We start from the raw sequence: 26,532 nt of genomic DNA on the forward strand, positions 1-26,532 counted from the left end.
TTAACAGAGCATATATCCTCACAGTATCCCTGTGAGTTATGGATCATTGTCCCATTTAACAGATGGGAAACTGCAGTGGCTTAGAGATAAGATTAAATTGATAGGAACCATAATTGATAGAGGCATAGCTAGAATTTTAACTGTGGTCCAACTTAAAAAGTTAGAACACAGATCAATGTGATCAATTGTTTCATTTACCTATTTCCACATCACCATGATGTGGAACATTACATATTCTCAGTGGTGTTCCTTTAAGAGACTGATCTCAAAGCAGCACTTGCTATAAACGGATCTGAGAATAATCACGTCCAAGACAAAGATGAATTTATTTTTGTTTCTTTACACATCCCCCCCCCCACCCGCCGTCTTCAACCCACATCACCAGAGCAGGAGGAGGGTGGTAGTAATTGCTAAGTAAGTCAGTGCCACCACCTGTGACAGCTGTCTCACTAATCACTCTCATCACTCCAAACAAGGAAAACTTGGCTGTGGTGATAAAGCGAGCTCTCTTTCTTCTACCACCTTGTTTTTACAGAACTAAACTTTTTTGGTAAGTAACTCTCTTTCTTGTTTCATACAATGTCCCCACTGTTAGCATTCCGTTGTTCCTCCCGTTCTGTCAAATGATTTTAAACATTGGGAAACTGAATTCTGAACATCCCTTAAAATGGCACGTATTGTGGAATGTCTCCACAGTCAATGCACTGACTTTTTTTTTTTTTGGTAGATAATTTAAGGTTGACTCCCAGTTACTTGGATAACACCCGACCCTCTTGAACAAGAGGACTTGTTATGCACTTCCAAAATTAAAACGGTGTAAAATAGGCATGCTGTGTGTAGAAGGGCAATTCAGGAAAATATAATACTAACGGTAGCAGCCACCACAACAACAAACCTACTGTCTCAGGTCTCTTCTTAATTCATCTTTCTTGGTTTCTTGGTCAAATGAAAATATTTATTGAAAACTTATTTTTTTAAAACTATATATATATATTTTTTTAGGATGACAAGTGAAAGGTTTTATTGAATGGCCTCCGTTTTTCCAAGTATTTGGAAAGCTGCTGCTGCTGATCATTCAGAAAGTCCACAGTCCTAGTGTTGCCGGCCAGTTTTACTAAAAAGAGGACCTCTGAGTTGGACTATCAGTGACATGCCCATTGGAAGGTAGCCACAGGCTCAGAGAACTCACATTCCTTTATGTCACTGATCATAGCATCAGTACATCCAGGGAACCCCATGACTGCTATTCTGTTCCCAGCTTTCGTTAGGGAAGTAGACAGAGTCCTGACTGCAGGTAGAGCCAGCAAGCCTGGGACAGCCCTTCCTACCATGCCCTGAGAACCCCTGAGTAAGTGATGCATTTGTATTCCCAGGGCCCGTGTCTTACCAGGCTGACTAGAGAAGTCTTCTGGCCAAAGAACTCTGGCTGGAAGGAGCTTTTCTCATGGGTCATGAAAGCAGTTCTGTATGCCATGATGATCTAAGCACAACTTAAATATTTAAAACGTCTGCTAATTCTCAGGATCCCTCTTTTCTCTCTCTTCCCTCCTTTTCTTTCTCTCATCCTCCTTGACCCCCTTTCCTGGCTTTTCAGAATCTCTTGCCTCTTCAAGCCTAGAGAAATATTCAGCTGGTGGATGTCTTAACTAGTGGTCTCCAAAGTGAGGTGTGGTTGCCTCAGAGGTATTAAAAGTATTATTATTATTATTATTATTATTATTGTTATTGCTATTGGAGTATAAAAGGAAAATACATGCAGTTATATTTGCCTATACTTTTTGGCATCCTTTTGAATTCCATTTTTGTAAATACACAATTTAGTAGTACACAATCATGCATATGATTTATAAGTAAATAAAATTATGTTTTTGTATTTATGCTCAATGAATATTTTACTAATCAAAAATATGGAGCCCATGCATCTAAACCATGCTTGGCAGATGATTGCCTATATTTTCAGGGAGAGACATTTTGTAAACATCAGTAGTGACTACTCTAAATATTTTATCGCTGTCTACATTTATGTATTCATTCACTTTAATCTCTTAAAAATTATTATAGCATATAACAATTAGATGATAAGCTAGGTAAATGGCTTTGGTTTGGAATTATTCTTCCTCCCCATGAGCAAGATATTTCCCCAAAGAGTCTTTGGGAGAAAAATGATTTGTCAACTAGAATCTTAGGCCCATTTGATTTCTCCTGAACACAAAAGAACAATTCATCCTTCTCATTAAAACAAAACAAAACAAAACAAAAAGAAAAACAAAAATCAAAACTGTGAAATGATGACAATCATTAAATATTTAGGTTAAATATTTTTAACCTACAAGGCTGTTGTAAAAACTAGATGACATAATTTCATTAATGTAGCATGTTGTTAATTGGAACCATTTAATAATGTAGCAGCATTTGGATTCTCAGAAACAGTAACTCCCTCTTCCAGTATATGCTCAATAATATCATTTTCTTAATATCTCCTCAAAATATATTTCATTAGTCTACGGCTTGGTGGCCAAAAGTGGATGCCCAGTCTGCTGGAGCCACATGGAGGTAAAAATTTCTTCCCAGACCAATATGTCAAACCTCATTTAATGCATCTGGGAAATATGAATTTGTCCTGCATTTTCCTTCTATAATGGCACTTTATTGCTTACTCACATATATCTCAGGGTTAGTTCTGTGTCCTGTGTTTTTCTACTATATTTGCATTTAGCCATCCTGTGTTTTTGTTACTGGATTTGTGTTCTTTGGAGGATGACCTGGCATTTGCTATATTACAATTCAGCTTTGTTGATGAATTAATTTCCTAATCTTTCAACAACACTTTCTATTTTTTCCCCATATCTAGAATTCTGGTAACCCCATCTAACTTAGTATTATGTACAAATTTGATGAATACATTTGTAAGTGTTTCATAAAGATGATAAAAAATTACATATCTCCTACCAAAAAGTGTTTGATAGAGCTTCCCAGGTCAATGCCATTAATAACTCATTTTGTCTTCTTCCCTTAGGCTAAAAGAAACATGCAAGGCAGTGGGATAATAAGTGCAATAATATGGGTAAATACCCATAGCTGTGGGGACATGCAGGTATGGTTCCTAACACAGTTTTGGGAGATCAAGGGTTTTCTAAAACCCTGTGACATCTATGCAGAGACAGGTTAAAAAAGCAAGGGGGGGGGGGCAAGAAGAATATGCCATAAAGTAGGTGCAAAGGTCTGAAGGTGAGAGTGCCAGACCACATTTCTTCTGGGTACTGACAGCCATTCTGTATGGCAGAGAGGACTAGGTGTGCTGGTGAGAGATGAGGCTGCAGAGATTGGCACGTCTGGTTCCTGGGGCACCTTGTCAGCCAGAGTAAGGATGGACTTGGAGGTCACTGGGAAGACACCAAAGCACTTTTAAAGCAGGACGCTGATGCCTTCAGATTGTTTTGTAGGGAAATTAAAAATTATTCTCCCTTCAGAGTGAAGAACAGATTATAGAGAGGGCCAAATTTCAAGCAGAGGGATATTACAGCTATCTGTATGTATGTCATATCTGTCCTTCTGGGCTCCAAGTACTCCTAAATATGGGAGCTTCTTGTTTCCTTCAAGGGCATCAGCCCTTGAAAATATGTTATGGATATATCACATCTGTACCTTCTCTCTTGTTGATCATGGCTACCACTCTGTTATAGGAAAACATTAAACTCATCTGGACATATATGCTCTTCACAAAACACCGTTTATATCTTGTACACTGTTGTATGAAAGAGGCTTTCATTTTCTAAGCCACTGCTAATCATTCACTTCATGATGCTCACCATTCTAAGAATGACTGTTCTGTTGGCTTGCATATCAGTTAGGATGTGTTGGCTATCAAAAAACCATTATTTTCTTCGGTGGCCTTATCTGTAAACTGAGAGTGATAATTTTACCTATACAGTGGGGTTATTGTGAGCATTAAATCAGTTAATATAAGTAAAGTGCACAACCTACTCAGTAAATGCTAAGTATTGAGTTGTGATTATTATAATTGTCTTAGCTACAGATAAGTGTCAGAGTGGCCTTACAACTCCCAGGTGGCCTTACCAATGACTTACCAGTGAGGCCTATGAAAGCCCAGATTCCCAGGCTTCACTAGAACAAACCCTAAGGTATTATTTATGCTCCAGAGCTCCCCATGGGATCAGAGCAGGGTTAGGACTTTGCCTGAATTCATACACCTGCTGAACTTCTCTGTCCTGCTTGCCTCCTCCCTTGCTGGTTTCCCCCAGAACCCTTCCTAAGTCAGTCACTCATACTCACATGCTTGTTTTGGGATTTGCTTCTTATAGGAATCCTGAGACAGGTGCTAGGAGCAAAGAGATGGAACATTGGAAAGAGGCATTGAGGGGCACTAAGAATGAACTTAGCTTCCTCCAGATGTGGGCTGGTTCTCTAGGAGCTTTTGTGCTGGTTTTTCAGGCTTGGCTGAATTGCCTGGCTCTGGTACACTCCTCTTTCATGTTCAGGACAGAAGCAGTGTTAGAGGAAAGCTTATGGAAAACAAGCAGAATTTCAGCCTCATTTGGAGACAAGGAAATTGCACTTTGGTTCCTCTTATTCTCAAGTGTTGAGATTCCCTGTGAATGAGGGTAGCTGAATCAGATGAATCCCTCCCATATTTTCAATGGCTGGGTTTGCCTGCATAGATTCCAGAGGCTCACTGGTTTAAAGCTGCCACAAAAGGCTTTGGTCAGGAAGTCATTTATAACCTCAACCACCAGCAATTTACCCTGATGATTCCCGGGTAACTTTTTGTTCTATTGAGTCAGCCCTTTTGGTGGTGCCACCAGGAATTTCTAACTCATTATCAGAACCCTCTGTGTTACCACCCCACCTATCAAGGAGGCAGTAGCTCCTAGCTTTCATAGTCTCTGGAAGTCAGAGCTGAAGTTTAAGTGTTGTACTTTAAGACTCATAATTTAATTTTCATAAACTTTTAATGCTACAAAGTACTTTTATATGTGCTACCTTGGTAGCTCTTCATAACAATATTGTGAAGAAGGTAGAATCGACTGAGTTGTGTCCATCTGACAGGTAAGAAAAGTGAAGCAAAGAAAAGGTCAAGTGAGGTCCCTAGAGCCACAGAAAGGGAAGACGGAGAGCTGGGAGTTGAATGGAATCAGGGAGTCTTGACTGTGTGTTCTGTGCAGGGGGGTTTGGCCAGGGAGTGTGGGATGGGATGGTAGCTACTTCTCCGTTCTCTAAAACACAGGAGCACGTGGAAGTGAGATAAACTGCCTGTGAACTCAGACAGTCCGGGGCCTCCAGAAATTGCAGCCCCAGAATGGCTTTCTCCGACACAAGCGATTTCTTTGCACAGATTTAGACTTCCTTGCCAAGGTTGACCTAAAGTGGGTTGTCACTGTTGATTCACTGGGCTTATGTATTTAGCTAATTCAGCTAAAATAAAGATTCTGTGTCCCGGGAGAAGAGTCTGGACATGTTAGAGCTTATAATTCCCACATTTCTGTTTCTGGTTGCGACTATGGTTTATGACATGTGGTGATCCTTTTGTTCTATTTAGTAAAACCTTAGAGACAAGTATCTGTGACACAAATGAGTATTGCATGTTTTAGCTGCTGGGGTTCTCACCTGTTGTAACTAGGTGCCATGGGTTCACCCGGGGGAGACCTGAGAAAATGCTACCATTTAGACTGCAACAGGCTAAGTTAGTTCTAGGATATTTTCTTACCACTGACTGTGAACTAACGAGACTATTAGATCCCATCTGTGTGAGTTAATATGCTCACTGTGTGCACCACACAGGTGTCCTTTCACACAACCCTGGGTATTGCCCACTGTCCGTCCTCCCCTTCCGTTCGGTCCTTCCTACCCCCATACATTCAGGATTCCATGCTGTCAAGCGCTGGGACACAGGATGGCATACAGCAGGGCACTCAGACTGAGTATCTCTTTCCAGGACTGGTCACTAGTCATCTAGCCTGAGTCAGGCTAGAGTTTGGTCTGCCCCAGCTTCCTCTTGCCACATGGGAGAGGCAGGTAAATGCAGTATATCCCCCTGAACGCACAGTAAAAAAAAAAAACCACACCAATGAAATAGTATTTGCACAAATAGAAGATAATTAAAAAAAAAGCAAGCACAACCACTCAGCTGCAACAACCACCCCCTAATTTGTTGCCTTTAGTATCCACTAGATCATGTTGCGCTGACAGCATGATGAAGTAGGGAAGATGGATACACTGAGTGTCAGCACAGCTGGCTGATTTGCTTTTTAAAAATAGCCCAGGACTCGATCAATAAGTAACCAGAGGCTTCATGTTCATCTTAATTTTCAAACTTTAAATATTAGTTACTCTTTCCCCTGTGCCCTGAAATTACAAGAAGTCACCAGTGCCTTGACACTGAGAAAAAGTGGGGCTGAGTGTTGATGTACTAGAGTGGATGTTCTCACCCCCTCCCTTCAGGAGCCCTCCCTCTGAGGCACACCCACACAAGGGGGTAGAATGCTTGCAAAAGGACACACTCTGTTACAGAGTTCAAAACACCAATTCACATACCCAGGGCAGGTGCACACTAGGCATGGACCTTGCGCATTGCTCTTTAGGGAGTTAGTGCAGTCTTAGATTGCATTAGTAGATGCTTAGAGTCTGTGCAAAGGGCAAGAGTGTCACTGAACTGTGACTGCTAACACCTCAAATGTTGAGCTCAGATCTAGGTGCCATACTATAGTTTCAATGACACCATCACTCTTTTCTAAAACATGTTCCCTCACTCATATCCTGTATTGACCAGTAGATGTAACGTGAGTGGGGAAACGAAATAAAATAATAAAATCTGGAATTTGGAAGGTCTTCAAAGGAATTCTGTGTGCTGGACCTTTGGATTTCCCAGGCCATCAAAACTGACACAGGGTTGCTAATTTTATGTTTTTGTAAGTAAGGATATTATAACAAACACAAACAAAAACTCCCCTTGCGTTCAACATCAATTCATTTTAAAAAGGTATTTTAACGCCCCCAATTCAGATTAAAGAGCAGTCTTGTAAACCAGAGTTTCTCAGATGTCAGCGAGTGTCCAAATCATCAGGACAGCTTGTTAAAAATAGACCCTTGGGCCTTACCCCCAGAGATGCAGATTCATAAGGTTGGGGGCTTGAATTCTACATTTATAAAAAGTTCCCAGGTCATGCTGATATTGCTGGTCTGTGGGCCACATGTCAGGGAACACTGCTGTAAAGAAAATAAAATCAGCTTGCTTAGATCTTATTTGTGCTTATACTTATTTTGTCCGGGGCCAAAGAATATTTCCTCATACATGGGCTTTTGTCTACAGACCCACTGACCGAGTATAACTGTTCACCTGATGCCACATCCTTTCCACTACATATCAAAGCACATGTCATCCGTGGGTCTGAAGAATCCCACCCCCTGCTCTATGGCTCTAACTAAAGGCTTAAAGATGGATGTAAGGCTGTCCTCCACCACCTCCCCAACATACTCACTGAATTAGTAGCATCATTTCCTCCAAAGGGGACAGGTGGGGATACCCACGAGGGAAGGCACCAGAGACAGGGAAGTTGTGTTTGTCTGGCCTAAGTGGTGACGAAGACAGGTCTTCCTTTTAGTGGTTTGACTGTTTCTGCCAGAATTTTACTGCCTTGGAAACTACTTGACACACAGAGCTACCTGCAGTCAGTTATCAACTGAGTTTTCGACACTCCTTTACTCAAAAGGGCCTCAGCTCACAGCTCTGCTGGCCCTTGGGTCTACCTCCAGGAAGGCCATCTTTACCTCCATTCAGGAAGTAACCTGGATGGACAGAGTTATTTTTGTTCCATCAGACCGTATTTTTATAAGGCATGCTCAAACGCATCATCTCTTTGAATCTTCATACCAACCCTAAGAAAAAGCTATTATTAGCTCCATTTTTTTAGATGAAGAAACTGATATTTATGCTCAGTAAATGTGTTCAATGTTACCCAGTAGGTGATTCTGTACCACAGCAGTCAGTCCACTCTGGCTGCACCGTAAACTTCTTTGTAAGATTATTCTCATTCAGCTGTGTTCTTCTTTCTACTCTGTCCAACACAGAGAGGTGGCAAAGGTCAAACGTGAAGCTAAATGCAGAGTGGAGATTAACTCTACTATCTCTGTAAGAAGAAACACCCCAAATCCCTATAGTTACATTACAGAAAAGCCACCCAATTAATTCAGTGATGAGATCAGCTACATTGATCGGTTGAAGAGTCAAGCGAACAATACAACTCATTGATTGAATGTTTTATTTTTCAGAGGCTTGTGTAGACATAGCACAGGAAATCTCCTCAGAAAGTGTTACCATGGCACCAACCAATTGGTTTGCTTGGCCAGCCTCCTCTGTTTCCCCGGGCAGTCTTTTTAGAGACTCAGTCAGAGGTCTGCTTACCTAGGTTAGGATCTGAGCACCTCTCCTTGGACTGGATGGTTTTTCAAACAAATGGGCTCATCTTCCAGGATAGTCTTATTTCAATTACTAAGTACCTGTTGACTTTACATTTACAAATTGCTATGTTCCTTTTTTATTAGCAACCCAAACACTGAAAGAGGGCCCACAGTATTATCCTCATTGTATATCAGATGGGGCATGAAAGGCTAGAGAGGGTTAGGTCACCCAGCAAGGTAGATTGGAGCCAAAATTGTTTCTCCCAGTTTGAATGTTCTCTGAACCATCTTCTGCCTTCACAGGGATTAATCAATGAAGATGCATTGAGACTAACCTTGAGAAACAACTCAATTAGGGAAGAACAGACAGGAATTAGAACAGACATCTTATCAGGACCATACCAAATGGATGCCTAGTGAAATCTCAACTGGAGGAAATGAACTCAAATGAGATGAAGATGTTAAGAGTACCTAATAGTTACACAGCATCTAGCCCTTACTTTGCGCCAGGCACTGTTCTAAGTCATTTAATCTTTAGTTCAGTCCTTAGAGTTAGGTATCACCCCCACTTTACAGATGGCAGACTGAGTTTTCCCAAGGTGATTTACCCTTGGTCAACAGAACTGGGATCTAGACTAAGTAACTTAACTCTGCAAGGTGTATTTAAGCACAGTGCTAAATACTTCTCAAAGAAAGAATGTTCTTCAGTATTCCCTTATATTTTAAGGTAGCGGGTGGGTGGGGGGGGGGTGGGCAAAGAAACCAAACTAAATGTATAAATCTGGCCATTTCCTTCTTTCCTTAAAGCCCGTTTCTGTTACCATGTCACATTCAAAGCAAGTAAAAATTTGTCTATAGCAGCTCTGAAAAATAATACAAATTTTAACTGACCCCTCCCTTAAAGAGGCAAGGAAGAGGGTGAATTTCACCACACAATACACTGCAAAACTTTGTCCCATTAGCAGCTACTTTCCATGGTCCCCTTAAACCCTTTACTTTTCATCATCCCATAATCAACTTTTCTGACTTCCTCAGCCAGTTTTCTACAAGCATCCAAGCAACAGACTGAAGTCTGAAAGGTGATGAATCCTTCTAATCCTCTCCCGCAGACTATAGGTAACCTTGGAGGAGACTTTGGAGAAGCAATAATAAGCTCCAGCTTCTGAGAGGAATCCTGAACTCAACTAACAATGAGATCAAGGTAGAGTGAGGACTTTGGCAGGCAACTCACTGTTGAGCTCAGAGAAGGCAACAGCTCACGCCTGCTAATGTTCACGCCTGGGAGCTAAGTTTGCTGCTGCAAGTCTTGGCCCTGGGCTAATATGTGACTAGAAATTCAGGTGTAAAAAAGCACGTATGCCAAAATCAGCTGTTTCTTAGCAGTTGAGTTGAAGCAGCTGAGGAAATCTAAAATAATACTTCTCAACATATGTGCTGTGCTGTCTAAAAGTCACAGAACTGTCGAGAGAAGATGAGAAGGCTGGAGCTTGAATCCCATGAAGGGGGAAGGGTGGGGGAGGTAGGAAGAAAAGTGTACAATAGACACTGGGTGTCCAGTCTTGTATTTTCAACATCGACTTTTTCATCTTGGACACCAAGAGTTCCAGCACATAGAAAGCACACATCCAAATCCTGTCTTACCCAGACCTCTAGTGCATGCATCATTTACCCACATAAATATCTACACAATTAAATGACACCCTGTCCAGCCTCATCTGTAACTTTGTCTTCAGGTTCAGCCCTTTGGAGAATAATGGCAAGTAGTCAACAATCCACCCACTCTTATTTTTAAGAATCCACATTGTGCCGTAGCCAAGTCGAGCACTGAAAATAGAGATTTTTTTTAAGCCAAGGTTCAGCTAATTGAGAAGGTCACAGTTGAAAGAGGGTGAGAGGTTAGCAAATGATTGATTCAAATATGACATAATCATACTCGAATATGCACAGAAGACTGAAGGTTCTCCAAAATGGATATAGCTAATCTATAGGAAGGCTTCAAGGTGGAGGTGATACATGAGTATCTGAATTGAGCCTTAACGTGTGTTAGGAGTTTACCCGGCATGCACAAGAAAAATACAGTCTTTAGTAATTGGCTACTGCATGTCATTGTATATTATTTTCATTTAAAAGGCAAAGCTCACATCCATTTCAGACTTTTAACAATCCATCTGAAATGGTTTTCATCTTTTTGCTTTATTAATGCAAATGCTTTCACAAAGAGAAAATTTCTGCCCAGGCCTTGCTGAGTGTTAAATAAAACAGAATTTCCTTCTTATGTATGGCACACTTCCTCTTCCTTTTATTATCATCATTTGGATTGATGTAGTAATAAAAGATCCTGAAACCAAGTATTCAAATATATTAGAATTCATGCCCCTTGGGTCTTCCTTATCTGCTTTCTTTGATAAGGCTATTTTTTGGGATAGGTGGGGAAAAAAGCTAAAACTTCTTCATTTTTGAAAAATAAACACATACACAGCACTTTTTCTTTAAACATTCAAGTTTGTGTATATATAAATGAAATCTTAATTTTAATAATTATGACTATGAGGAAGGCGTCATGGTAAAGTCATGAAAGTTGGTATGTATGGGGTTGAAGGAAACTTTCTAGAATCCTCCTGGGAGTCACCCTGAGTTGCAAAGCATTTCAGGTTTATTCTTTAATAGGTTGTGGCTGACACATACCAGGGCACTTAAAAAAGTATCTATTGAATGTATCTATTGAGCAAATATTAATAAAAACAATGGCCAAATACTGGCAAATGATAGTAATATTATTTTATCTTTAGATCAAACCCATGAGTTGGTTACTGTCATCAATCCCATTTTACATATGAGAAGAGTGAGGCTCCAAGGATTAAGTAAATTCTTAAGGTCACACATCCTAAATGGCAGAGTCTAACTTCCAATGCAGAGTGCTCTGACTGGTAAGCCTTGCCTTACAATGACTATATGTCCTGCACTGTGCTAGATCCTGGACCCACATAACCTATAGGGTGGGAACTCTCAAGGAGCTGGCATGGTACTGGAGAGAGAGTTCAAAGGTGCACAAAGATACTCAGCAAGAAGGGGGAGTTACGAAGACACTTGTAGAAGACAGTGGAGCAAGGAGGAGGGGCTTATCAGTGAACTGCTTAGTCTTCTGGCTGGTGCAGGATCTAAAGTGACTTAGACCTGAAGAGAAAGACAGATTTGAGCTGCAAAGAATTAAATCAGGGTTGTCAACTTAAAGAACGAGTTTGGCCCTTGATACAACAAACTAGCAAAGCTGACCCATTTGAACCATCTAAATTGTTAGATTGCCTGCCATGACCAGATGGAGGGGAAAGACCACAGCTCTGCTGCAAGGAGGGGCTTGCAAACAAAGACGCTGCTTTTTGATCACCCAGAGAGGTGCCAGGGGAGAGGCTTGGGGACATACTTCGTAACCATGTTACAAAGCAGGGCTTTATGGGGCACCTGGGTGGCTCAGTCGGTTGAGCGTCGGACTTCGGCTCAGGTCATGATCTCGCAGTTCATGAGTCAAGCCCCACATCGGGCTCTGTGCTGACAGCTCAGAGCCTGGAGCCTGCTTCGGATTCTGTGTCTCCCTCTCTCTATGCTCCTCCCCTGCTCACACCCTGTCTCTCTCTCAAGAATAAAGAAAAAAAAATTTAAAGAAAAAGGCAGGGCTTTGTGTACGTGAGTGCTTCTCCCTGATTCAATCTTTGCTTGTTTAAGTTTCTTAAAGGGGTCTTTCCGTCCTTCACCCGTGAACTAGCTGACATTTTTAAAGGAACTGAAACTGGGAATGAAAGGTAACTGCCCCCAAATACTAATTGTACTACGTTCAAATATTCCCCCCGAAAAATAATATTTAAAAGAAAACAAAAGTCTGAAGAACTTTGAACAGTCCAGATAGATTACATTTATAAACAAACACCTTTCTTACTTGCAATTTATCCTGTAAGACCCACGATGGCAAAGGCCAATTGTTACCCATCTCAGAATCTCACCCTAGACTGACACTACCTAATATTTTTGTATCATGAATGTGTTCTTGTTCCTGTTGTCTTTCCTCAATGGAAGTTTAGACCCTGTGTGTGTTGGTCGCCACTCTATCTCCCACACCTGGAAGGGTGGAGGGGTACAAGAGCTCAGTAAACATTTGGTGATGGATTAATAGCCTATCAATTAACACAGTGCTAGAAATATGGTAGGAGCCTGAAACATTTCCTAATGAATGAATAAATGAGGTCCCAACACCCTCCCTTCCCCAGCAACTTAAAGAGGTAGGACACCATGAGTTCAGATGAAATCTGCTTATTTTGCACGAGTGTGTGTGTGTGTGGGGGGAGGGAGGGTGTTTCTCAGTACTGTGCTTGTAGCTATTTAGCTCTGTTATGTAAATGTACATTTTTAAAGTTCCTTAGATTTTAGACTAATTGGCAACATTCTTTCTTCCAAATATAATGGAAAACGAAATAATCTGTAGTTTTAGGCTCCATATAGCTCAAAATTCAGTGCCATGAAACGTTATCTATGTTTCTCATAAACACATTTACGTGGGCTCTAAATGTAGTATTGGTGAGCTTTTTATAACACTGAGATCCAGAAAAAAGTTATAAAAGTTCCAGATTTGTAGCAGTTGGCAAGAGCACAATGGCTTGATATCTCTTCCCTTAAAAGAAGCCACTACTGGGGCGCCTGGGTGGCTCAGTCAGTTAGGCGTCCGACTTCAGCTCAGGTCATGATCTCACAGTTTGTGGGTTCGAGCCCTGAATCGGGCTCTGTGCAGACAGCTCAGAGCCTGGAGCCTGCTTCAGATTCTGTGTCTCCCTCTCTCTCTGCTCCTCCCCCACTCATGCCTTCTCTCTCTGTCTCTCAAAAATAAAATAAAACATTAAAAAAAAAATTAAAAAAAAAGAAGCCACTAGTTGTCAATCTCAATTATCTAGAATAAAACAAAAAAAAAAAGGTAATAAATAAGTAAAAAAAAGTCCTTTGCTTTGTCAAAACAGTCTTTTTAAAAGTCTGATGGCTAAAGCCCATGCCCTCCACCCACACGAAAGCCCCTTGGGACTTTGTGCTCAGAAACAATGCTAACCAACAGATTCTAAACCCAGGCACAATGCAAGGGGCAAATGAGAAGGGCTTGGAGGCTGCTGGAGACAGTGAGAAACAATACCAAAGAGCCAGAAAGTTAGAGAAAAGAAGTTAAAGAAAATAAGTGAAAAGGAACACAGGATGTCTACAAGGTTAGTTCTCCTGAAATCATTTTGGACAAGAGCTTTTTACAGCACACCAGTTTTTAAGGGCATTACTCTCCTACGCAGAAATGTATTGTGTTAAGTTTGCCCCAAAGTAATAAATACACTGAATTTCTTCCATTTAGGTAGGCAAGGGCTGATGGTTGTATTGTAAGTGTATTTTATTCTAAAAAATGCTTATTTTCTTAGTAGAAATTTCTGTCTTAGTCACCATGAGCCCTGAGGTTAGGTCACCATAATTTAATTCACTTTCAGTTCTTTAAAGGAATCTATTACAAATCCAAACACGCAAGAGAAAATGGTACAGCCACAGGATCGGCAGAAAGGGGAGTGTTTTACTGTAAAACTGTAGTCAGCATACTATTCTCTCAAGAACATTCCATTCCATTCCATTCCATTCCATTCCATTCCATTCCATTCCATTCCATTCCATTCCTTCCCCTTCCTCTCCACTCTACTCCATTTCATTCTCAACTTTTACCTTACCGGCTCCTAAGGGATGAACTTTCCTCCTTCAGACATTAATGCTTTTTCTAGCACTCTAGGACTATAATGTTTGCAATAATCCTATGCGTCTTAAGTATCTGTAAACAATTGTTCTATTATAAGATTTACTTTCCTATAATGTCCCCTTTTCCCTTTATTTAATTAAAATAGGCTTGTTATGAAAATATGGACCCCACAGAAAAAAATATACTAAAAAAAATTCCTTGTAATTACATCAGCCAAATGACAAGCATGTTGTGTACTTCATACACATAAACATGCACACACATGGTATGTAAAGTTCTATAGTTTGGTTTTTCACTTCATGTTTTAGCCTGAGTATTTTTCCACATCATTAAAAATTTACTAAGAAAACATTTTAACACATACAGGGTTTTGGTCACAAAAATATATCATTGTCATTGTTGAATCATATCTTTACTGTTACATATTTAGGATGTAAAAGAGTCAAGATATTTTGCAGCTGAAATGTGGAGAAGGGCAAAGACTGTGACATCTTTGAGAGTCTGAAGCAAAGTTCTAGACTCCTGTGTGTGTGTGTGTGTGTGTGTGTGTGTGTGTGTGTGTGTGAAGGCTAGGGTGATAGGCTAATCTAATAAGTGCAACCTTGGCACAGGTGCCTCTGCTGTTGTTTCCAGCAAGATGGGGTTTTGTGTGCTCCCATTCAGGTGCTGTTTACATTAGGAATGCTGCTAGAACCTCAGTCATCTGTGTGCCATTTGCCATATAAAGACATATGTTCTGAAACATCTAGCTGTTTTAAAATCTTTTTAACAGCCATATAACATAAAGCCATTCCTTAAATAACTTAATCCACTTTGAAGTGAGCTATATGAGTATCTGTTTCCTTTGCCTGTCCTGTTTTCTTTCATTCTGCACTCTACATTGGAAACAATCATATCAGGCATTTCTATAGTTTATTAACTATATTCTTCAGCAGTAGAAAAATAAGTAAAGGCTGAGAAAATTTCCTCTTTAATATTTCAGCACAAAGTGTTGCTATTAAGAGTTTGGAAGAAAAATGGTACCAAGAATAAATTACTATGCTATGAATGAGTAAGATAATGTATCTAGGAAGGAAGCAGATTATGGAAAGTATTTATTTAAAAGAAGGAAAACTATAAATGTACATTGTAGTGGGGATGTAGCTTGGGCCTCAGCCTGTTACTCTCTGCTTCTAAGGTTCAGACATGTCTGCAAATCTTTATCACACTGATAGTAAATATATAAATAAAGTTTACTCATATGGAGCCCAAAGTTTTTCATAAGGGTGGGAGATGTGGTTAAAGGTGAATCCACTGTTGCATTGTGTGTTGAACTTATATTGTGGTCCATTAGAAGTCTAGTACGGGTAGGTTGGGGGGTGAGCATGGCACTAAATATTTTACCAGGAAGAACCCATCCCAATGAAAGAAAGAGAGATTCAGTTGAGTTGCTCCTGCCCATGTAAAAAAAGTCTTAGGTGTTGGTGAGGAACAGGAAGCCTGCCTATGGCATGGTACTTATGACTCAAATTAGTCTCTGACCTAGAGTCCTGGAAACATGGTCAGGTCCTGGGGACAGAGGGGAATAGAAGGAAAATCTGAAAGAACCTAAACTGTCTAGCTCATTGGGATTCCAGTCACACTTCTTTAGTACCCTTCTTTAACCATAAAACAAATCCATTCTCTTTACTCTATTGTAGGCTATGGAACAGTCTGGATATTTTTAAAGGAATCACCAGGAGACAATGACCAGGCCAGATAGGCCAGCAAGAACGACAGGCCCATTATGCAGAAGCGAGCATATGCACAGTGCCTGGTAGGTGTGGCAAAAGGCAGCGGAGCTGTGGAAGCAGCATGGTCAATAGCAGGGGGGAGGGCTGGGAGGGGGAAGAGGGTGGGTGGTGTTGTCCCTGGTGGAGCCTCAAGTAAATACTTATGTTATGAAAGTTGCTTCTGCGCATATGGGAGGCATCACCTGGAAACTCCCAGGAGGATGTGGGGAGGGGGAAATGTACTGAGTACTGGAGTTTGTGCATGAGCAGCTAGGGAATGGAGCCAGGTTAATTGGGTTACAGGTGGTAAAATTTAGTTAAATCCTATGATTTACATATCACATACATATACCATTTTAGTGCAGAAACACTTCAAATTTAAATAAGTTTTAGAAGCAGTGAATTTCAAAGATCTCCCTTGGGATCAATTAAGACCTGCATATGTACCTTCAAATATTTAAGGGAGTTATTCCTCAATAGAGGGGCAGCTTGAAGTAATGCATACTCAAATAGAAAGACTGATAAAATGGCCTCTGAAAAGGGCTTCTGTTTTCTGTTTCTAAATGGATGGATCCAGATTTGTACTTTATATCAAGCTCTGTATACATAGGAACATGATGGTAATGATAAACCAGTGAATTATGCCCAACATGCCTATCTCAACATGGTTTCTCCTGCTGGAGTCTGGTATGCTCACCATCCCTCCCTCTATACCTTCTTATTTCATTTATTTAAAGTTTTACTTATTAAGCTCTACGTGATGGATGGTGTGGATAATAGCGATGCATAAAGTACAGTCACTAATCTTATTGCTATTCCATTCTTCTTTTTGTTACACAATCTGAGTCAGTAGAACTAGTGTGGCCACTTGAACATTTCAAGTCTGACATCAATGAAAATTCACAATACAATTTTAAACTACTGCATTTAGTGTTTATGGAAGTTTTGTGACTACAGGAGGAACACATCAAATCCTTAACTCTTTGCCTAGTTTTTCTTTGAAAAGTGTGAACCAGAATAAAATATATGAGTACAGACTAAACAAAAGCAGGGTGCTTTGTAATAATTCTAGGAGTAAATGTGTTTATGATGATTTTAATAGAATTGATAGTTTTTCCTTTAGGAAATTACTAGGGATTACAATGGAACTCAAAATGAAAAGGATTCAACATACATATGTTCATGTAGTTGTACCAGAAACACAGAAAGTGCTGACAGTATGGTTAAAATACATATATATCAGATAAGTACAATGTTGCTTTTTTTGAGAGAGGGAGGAGATTGAGATGTTTGGTTGAATTTGGACCCAGAGAAAATCTTATATAAGAGTTAAATGCACCTATGCTTTGTAAATAATATATATTTATAGGTAATAATTAAATATTATATGTATATATATTCATACTTACACATAGGGGGTTGTTTGATGCTTATAAGTTTTTGACATGCTACTACTTAACTTATGAAAAAATGAGAATTATGGTAATTATGAAGAGAATAATGGAGAAAAACCAAAAATATAGTCTCTTTCCTTCCGGAATAATGGAGAAAAAACCCAAAATATAGCTGGTAACTTTTCTAGGATATCAGGTATTGTAGAACTGTTGTCTCTTTCCAGGAGAAGTAAGGAGGGAGGGAGTTCAGAGTTTATTGTTGAAATCTACAGGTGAAAATTCCTCTACAAGTAAAACTAATCCTAGTATATATAATTAGTCTAGTCCTTGGTCATTACCAGGTCATTTAGGTCAGTCTAGGAAAGATAATTGCTAGTGATAAGGAAGATAAGTTTATGATCAATAATCTATGGATGAAAGACTTCTACATATTTTAAATCATTGAAGTAAGTAAATTACAATGATGCCCCTTTAAGGAAATGGAAGAGAATCCAAGTCTACTCCCATTTGGCACACAAATGAGCCATTCCATAATAATATTATCTTGACTGTGAAAGGAACAGAATCTTTGTTTACATGTAAGCTGGAAAACTTTTAAATAAAAATCCTGAGAATGGAGAATATAGTATACTCTCTGAGGCCAAATTATGACCTCAGTTATAATCAAAGACAGTACAAAGAGCTCCAAAAAGAGATAAGAAAGGGACAAAGAGAAGAGACAGGAAAACAAAGTCGCCAGAAAAATGTTTGGCAGAAGCCCAGCGTAAGCCTGACATCTTCCCCCGAGGCCTTCTGCTTGTCTGCAGCCCTCATCCACCACCAGCTTCCCTTGCCTGAAAAAAATGCCAGTGACCCCCTTCCAATGCCTCATCAGTACCAAACGTATCAAAATAAATAGGCCCAAACAAGCCCATATTGCGTGGTTCTCCAAAGAAGTTTCTTCTCATAAGAACAAAATTTCTCATTTACAAGATTCACAAAACAGGGAACTATATTGTAATGAAGCCTGTACTACTCAATGAAAACATTTTCTTTTTTTTTAATGAAAATATCTTCTTAAACACATTAAAACCTATAAACATTGAAAAAAAATTAATGTTTATTTCTGAGACACAGAGAGAGAGACACACACACACACACACACACACACACACACACACACACACAGAGCTCGTGAGCGGGGGAGGGGCAGAGAGGGAGGGAGACACAGAATCCAAAGCAGGCTCCAGGCTCTGAGCTGTCAGCACAGAGCCGGACACGGGGCTTGAACTCACAAGCTGCGAGATCATGACTTGAAGCTGAAGTTGGACACTCAACCAACTGAGCCACCTAGGCCCCCTATAATTCTCTACTTCTTGACATGTGTGTTTGTTTAAATAAAAGATAAGCATATATTTCCTTATGATAAATGGAGGAAAAATACACCAACTGCTTGGTATGTGTAGAAAGGGACAAGGATTCAAGGCATTTCCTATTGCAATCTGCTGCTGCCACTAACATACTTTGTCACCTTAGGACAGTATCTTAAACTTTCTGTGCCTCAGTTTCTAGAACTATGAATTGATTGAGCAGGAAATTTATAAGGTTGTTTGTTAGTTTGATGATCTGTGATCTATCCACACCAGTCAATTCCAAATGGCATGCTGGAAATACCATTTTGAGAGTCACTTAGAGGATTTGGTACAGATGGAAGGAGGCATATATGTTTTTCATACACTTTTAAAAAAGAAATATAAGGTCTTACTCTCCCCGAGTCAACTAACCACATTCCAAGGCCCTTGATCTCATATTGACCAAAAACATCTGATGTGATCCTTATCACTTGATTTAAACACTTTTGAGACTTAGAATTGTATACATTTTAGTACCAGCTGGCACAACATAGATCATTTCCTCTGACTCTCAGATTTTTGAGATGGGATAACTGAGGTCATAGTACCACTCAGTAGCAAGAATAGTACCAGAGCCCAGGTCCCACAGTTTGTGCCTAGTGATCTTTCCATTGCCAGAATCTACCTTTAGAAGTCTGATTTGGACACATGGCTCATTGTTAGGCTTTGAGAATTCCAGTGAGGATCATCAGCAGGCTTTTGTTTCAGTAGCTCACATGTTCAAATGCCAGTAAGAGGTTAGTAAAATAAATGGATGTCAGATCATCACCTACCAAAAAATCACACTCTTGATAATACTGAAACCACAGTCATGGGGACACCAGATTTCCTTAAAATATCTGTATATAAAGAAAGCAAAATCACAGTAGATATGAACTCAGCCTCCAGTATAGCCCACAGTGATCCCTGCTTCTTGGGATTCATGCCCTTGTGTGGTTCCCTGCCACACTGTATTATAGTTGGTCCATGTGACCAACAGAATATAGCAGAAGTGATGATATATCGTACCTTCTACTCCTAAGAAATTAAGTAGCTTCAAGAATTTTAGGCTCTATTTTTTTCTTGAGGCTTTATTTTCATCTGATCAGATGGGTTCTAGAATCATTTTAGGAGTTACATTCTGTAATAACAGTTACATGTTGATCATTTCTTTATGTGAAGCTTTATTTAATCCAAACAGTTAGATGTGCACAAAATGTCTCATTTCTTCATTTAAAAAAATCAAGTTAATTTGGTCCCCAATTTCTATGTTACTAGACAGATGAGAAATCTAAGCTCAGTTATTATTGAAGCCTCTTCCTCTCCATCTTTCAGCATCTGGCCATGGTCTTAGTCATTGCCAAAGCAACGAAGAGGGCCTCTGGCCTTCTGTTCCTACCCTGGCCCTTTATGTGCTTATTGTCTGATAGTGCAGCATGTTTTCTTCAGGCCCAAGCTGGGCCATGTGCTTGCAGTGGTGGGAGGAAAACCACAGAGAGAACAAACACTATACAATGCCTCAACAAATCATCCTATGGCAGGCAGTTACAGAACAAGTTAAATGATGGGAAAAACAGAAAAGAAGTAAGCAACATGGTGCCAGCCTTCAGGTTTCTTAAACACTCAATGGCAAACAGGAAGTGCAAAAACAATAAACCAAGAAACACAAATGGAGCATTTTAAGACGTACCATTTAAACTGCAAGGGCTGAAGGAATCCACAGGAGGAAATGACCACTGTAGAGTGGGCTTAATAATAATAAACACATGTATATATAATCCCTCACATTTGTATGGAATTTTATATGTTATGAAGGATTTTCCCCACATTTATAATTTCATTTGAGATATTCTTTAAAATGAGGTTGGCAGGTTAGATATTAGCAGCTTCATTTTACGGATAAGGAAACTGTGACTCAGCTGGCTTTAGTGGCTTGTTCAGTGTCACAGAGCTGGTAGGAGAGGAATAGAAAATTGAGCCCAGATGTCTTTCTACCTAGTCCTTTCTTTGGTCCTTCCTCCACCATTCACCATGGTGAATTGGTTCCCTGGAGTTAAGTTCTAAAGCAGGTTGGAAATCTCTATGTGGAAAAGAAAAGATACATCCAACAGTGGCAAGGAGTCCCAATGCCCATGGGAGAGCATGAAAATATATGAGAAGGAAATGGTCAAGTAGGTGAAAGGTTCTGGATATAAAATAGAAAAGACAGGGTATGAAACACTGAAAGAATGCCAAGTGGTGACTAAGGGAACCATTGATATTAGACAGCAAACTTCCCCCTCCTGCCCCCTTGACTAAGAAGTTTACCTCTTACATCTCTTCAAACATGAACAAACATAAAGAAAACAACAGCGTCTTCATGTGGTCCATCATCCAATGCAGGCATATACAATCCCTCTTGGACCCTTTCTAAATCTTAGTCACAGTGAGTGACATCATTCTCATTTCTTGTTTTCTGGGTCCTATATCTAAAGCTTATATTTGGTCTGGACCACACAGACAGAGGAGAATGAAGTCGTTAAGAAGGACATCATATCTACTCGCCGCTACACCTCTACAATTCTTAGCGGTATTCCATATTGCCACCCACAAGGACCCCACCTAAACCAGTGCAAGAGCTTCCAGGGAGGTGCTACTCGAGCCAGCTTCCTCCATAGAGCACAAAGACAGGGATGGAGCTCAGGAGATGGTGTAATGTATCTCTTAGTGGGACAAGACAGAAGGGCTCAATGGGATAGAGAGCCAATTGACGATAAGATGCCAGATGGGTATGGTGGACTGTTATGGTGTTGTGATGCTCTGTTAATCTTTTCATAAATATTGTGTGTGGCCTGAAGCTTTGGTGTTGAGAATCTACAGTGATTTCTGTAGTTACAAATAAGAGAGTTATTAGCAAATGAAAAAAAAAAAAAAACACCTCTACCAACATGAAATCTCTTTCCATACCCCTCGCTCTCAACATTGTTATCTATTTTAATAAGCAACAGTATTCTGGCAAATGAAAATTCTCAGAATCCTCAATCACACCCTTATCCCAAAGCCTAGACTTAGTTGGAAAGCTTTATGGCTCTGACTCAGTAGAGCTGGTTATCCTCTTTAATTGGATTGATGGCGACAATTGTAATTACCTTAGATGAGATTGCCTGTAATGTAATTATGCTTCCTTCATCAGCCTGCGCTGGACTTGTGGAATACAACAGAAGATGCCTCCAATTACTGAGAGGTTAAGCAGAGCATCATATTGCCTCACAAATCATGTTTGTTACTGTATAGGATTTTAAAAATTATGTAGGGAGCTGAAGGAATTGTCCTGTAAAGCAGCTTTTCTGATCCAAAGATGTTCCTGTATATGCTATAAAGTATAGAGTGAGATGGCTACATTCCAGAGCTGTTTTTTTTTTATTTGAATAAAAAAACTATTTTTAAGGACTTGACAGAGAGGGCCAATAGTAAACTGTATTTTCGCACTGTTTTGTTACTATTTACTGTTTATAAATAGTGATGGCATCTTAAAAGAGATTTTTGTAAAAAAAATACAATACACAGTAAAGTTTAACTTTATTTTTTTTTATGATTGGAAAATTTACAGTTTCTAAAAGTAACACAATAAATAACAGGAGGTAATTTTAAAATCCTAGTCTTTATGATAGATGGAGCTATAATTAATACCTAAGGAGCCAGCTGCCTTACTCCAATAATGCCTCTCTCTATTTTCCAATTAACACATGGAGAACTTTAAAAATTTTCAATTGGAAGCCCAGCCTCTAAACAGGACAAGTCTGCCAAACGTACTGCAAACACATGTAGTTTAGGAGAAATGGCACATACTGGAAATCCACCCCAATCTTATTAACTTTTGCATTGCTCTCATTAAAAATAGAGCTGCTTACGGGTTCTTCCTTCTGAAGCATATGAAACATACAACTTGGAAATGTGCCCTTTTGAAAAACTTATTCCTGTATTCACAAACCAGATGGTGCACATCAAATGCATCCTGACTTCCTAATGAAAAAAAAAAAAAAAGGATTCCTATTGTGTTCTTTAATAAGATTAACGCATCCTCAATTGCAACTTTTGACAGATACTCCTGGAAAGTTAAACAACTTGCCAAACACTGTCCTGCTGGCCCTGGACAGGAAGGCCTCAGCTGAGCTGAGGAGCTGTGGGCCATGCTGAGGGGCACCCTGCTTTTAATCCTTCCAAAGGAGGCTCGAGTAGAGGTGGAAGCCTTGCCACAGCGGCTGCTCACAAAGAAACCTTCTGTCTCTGAACATCAGAGACGAAGAGTCTGCTGTCTCATAAAAGGGCTAATCAAGCAAGAAAAAGACAGTCTCTCTCCCTCTGTCTCTCTCCCTCTCCCTCTCCCTTTCTCTCTCCTCTCTGTCTCCCTCCCGCCCTCCGGTCCACTGCGTAGTCTAGCCATCAAGGTGCTAGGGTGCTCTCATCACTAACACCACCAATAAAAACCTAATTTTAGGCACATTTGTATGTGACACTCATGATTTTGAAACACCAGTAAAAATGTATCCAAAGCCAATCAAATGAAATTGGATTTTTCCAACAATTAGCGAAGCGTATAATGTTGCTTACCTTGGAGAAGGTTGGCTTGTGTGGTCAAAAATCTGAAAAAAGAAAAGAAAGATGGATTAATTTTCTATTATTCTGACTTTTGCCACCATGATACCGTATTAAATACAGCTGTGGTATGTCTATTAATTTAGCAAATCCACGTGTCATTTTCTCTTGCCTGAAGTAATAGAATGGTGTAAGGCAAGCTGGATTCTGACCTGAATCCAATTGCTCTATTTAGTTCCTCTATTAGGTTAGGAATATGTTCGGCCAAGGAAAAGCATCCTCTTGAATAAAAAACTGTGGCAGAGTAGACACTGTAGCTGTCAAACATTATTATTTTCTTTAACTTTCAACAACTTGAAGATCTCTGGTCCACTCTTATTTTATCTCCCTACACAGATGAGAAAATTTTTTCTTCATGCTGAAACACCCTGTGTCATGAAATGCAACATCGTATCTCATTTTTCTTCATGAACTGCTCTAATTTAACAGTTGGGCTGGAAGAGCACACATTAGGATCAGTCATATAACACCCCACACTTGGAAATAACAAGTTGGAAGCTTCACATCCTACAAAATAAATCAGTTACTCTATCAATTCTATAAGCCTAAGTGTCTGAAAATTGAAGGAAGGTATCTTGAACAGCATCGTGCAAAAGCTGTTGCTGAGTTAGGTGTTCAGTTAAGCTGAACATCATGTCATGTTCCTAGTTTCCTGGGCCGAAAGCATTTATTTTACATTTTAAATATGCATACCTTCTAACTTGGACTAGAAACACTTAATTTAAAATAACACTACCACCACCAAGTGATGCTATATAGGGTTGATCAATACTTCAAGATTTGAAGAAATTTCCCCAAATGTCACACAATTCCCCGGGACCAGGAGCTTTTCCTTCCTTTAAGGTATGACTCTTTTTCCTCTTGATGTTTTGCCATTAAAAAAAAAAGAAAAAGAAAAAGAAAACTATTTAACAAACCACTACCAAATCAATCTAAAGGTTAGCATTCTTTTTATTTCAGTGCTCCTTCTTAATGGGCAAAAATTGATTGATTAGCTCACCTAGAACATTCTTAGCCTTAGGGCAGAAAGAGTGCTTTGTACAAAACAGTGGACTGGATTTTAAAAAGAAAAAGAAAATCAACATTCAAGAATACAGGAAAGTTCAAAAAGGGAAGGAAATAGAAAAAGCAAGTTCTGAAAGTGTATTAAAATTCTTATATAAATATATATATATATATATATATATTCTCATATATATATATGGCATGTATGTGTATATACACACACACACACAGACAACGGAATATTAACCATAAAAAGAAATGAGATCTTGCTATTTGTTTTGGTTTTTTATTAATATTAAATTTATTGTCAAATTGGTTTCCATGCAACACCCAGTGCTCATCCCAACAGGTGCCCTCCTCAATGCCCATCAGATCTTGCTATTTGTGACAACATGGATGGACCTAGAGGATATTACACTAAATGAAATAATTCAGATGTAGGAATATCAAATGATTTCACTTATACGCAGAATCTAAAATATAAAACAAACAAACACACACAAAAAACAAACAGACTTAAATACAGAGAACAAATTGGTGGTTGACAGAGGAGAAGGGGGTGGGTGACAGATGAAACAGATAAGGGGGATTAAAAGGTACAGACTTCTAGCTATAAACTAAATAAGTTATAGAGTTGAAAAATAGAGCATAGGGAATATAGCCAATAATATTGTAATAACATTGTATGGTAATAGTGACTACATTTATTATGGTGAACACTGAGTAATGTGTAGAATTATTGAATCAATGTTATATACCTGAAAGTAATATAACATTGTATGTCAATTATGCTTTAATAAAAAATGACTGACATTAACTAAGATATTATATCTGAAATATTTATTTAAAGTACAAAAACAAAAAATGATATATGGTGTTAGGGTCAAAATAGTGGTTATTTGGGTGATGGGAGGGGATGGCTAGAAGGTAGCACAGGTGTGGGAATTTCTAAGTTGTTGGCTATAGGAGTGTCTTCATTTTGCGAAAATTCATTAAGCTGAATATTTATAATATGGTTTTATGTGTGAATATTATATTTGAGTAAAACAATTCTCTAATATGAAAAAAATGATATTCCATCTTAAAATACACATGCAATGAATTTTAAGTTTGAAAAAAATAGTATTTAATATATAAGTACAACTTGTACATTATTTGCAGATGTTTTTCCTTCTCCTTTATGATTTCCAGATATCTGACCTGCCCTAAACATTATTATGCTTTGGTAATCTATAAATCACTGAAAAAGGAGAAAGTTTATGGAATATAGACACTAATTAATGTGGTCCTTATTCATTGTTTAATTCCAGGTAAAGTCATTGAGTCCTTGAAGTTTACAGTTGGAAGGACTTCAGAAAAAAAATTAGCCCAATCATTTCATTTTTTCAGGTGAAGCAGCTTTTATGCAGGAAGATTAACTAACTTCAGGATTATTTTACAAAAGGGGTGATGTGAAAGATTAATGGAAAATTTTAACTGTGATCTTAAATAATTCCCAGGTGTCTGCTTAATTTTTACCCCTTCTCAGTTCAGATAGAAATATCCACAAAAAGACCTATGTAAGTAAATACAATTAATCATAATCAATCATGTACTGTCTTGCATTTGCTTCGAACCAAAATAGTGAAATGGACACATGGCATCCTGCTGGTTCTAATTTTCCATCAATTCATGAAACACTTCATGCTTTCCTTGTGACAGCACAAACCCTTCAGCTTCCTAGCATAATTAATGTTATGAAAGGCACTCATGTGCCTATAGACGTGCCATGAAGTTCCTGATACACATAGTTTACATAAATGATAATAAACATATTATTAACACTTTCTATCAGCCTCAGGACGTCACTTCCTTTATCAATAAATGTTAGATTCAGACTAGATGATATATAGGAATCTAACAGAATGATATAATTAAGCTAAAACAAAAGGACTAGTATAAAGATGCCAACTTTAAATTTAAAACATATATAAAAATGTTGAAAACTGACTATCTCTCCTACGGCCATCATTTCACTGAAAAGGAAAACTTTAACATTAAAAGCATAGGAAGCACCTAATTTCAAAATAAAGACCACTTTTAACTTGAAAGAAAAACTTAGTAAAATATTGTATTATCCTTAAGTTTCCCATAGTGCTATAGATTCATAATAACTTGGTCACAAACCAGTGGTGGTCTATGAACTACCTTTTGGGAGCCAC

The 26,532-nt window shown here is 39.0% G+C and overlaps 1 protein-coding gene across 1 annotated transcript in view; it reads right to left on the reverse strand.

Moving 5' to 3' along the window:
* SEMA6D (semaphorin 6D) overlaps nt 1-26,532 on the reverse strand; it is a 578,700-nt gene that overhangs the window by 151,299 nt on the left and 400,869 nt on the right. Inside the window, exon 4 of the mRNA XM_019442211.2 lies at nt 23,282-23,313. The gene's annotated coding sequence lies outside the window, so the exon portion shown is untranslated. The remainder of the gene's footprint in view (nt 1-23,281; nt 23,314-26,532) is intronic.

The sequence above is a fragment of the Panthera pardus genome, unplaced genomic scaffold (assembly GCF_024362965.1).
Source record: "Panthera pardus isolate Hobbes unplaced genomic scaffold, ASM2436296v1 HiC_scaffold_24, whole genome shotgun sequence".
NCBI classification, from domain to species: domain Eukaryota; kingdom Metazoa; phylum Chordata; class Mammalia; order Carnivora; family Felidae; genus Panthera; species Panthera pardus.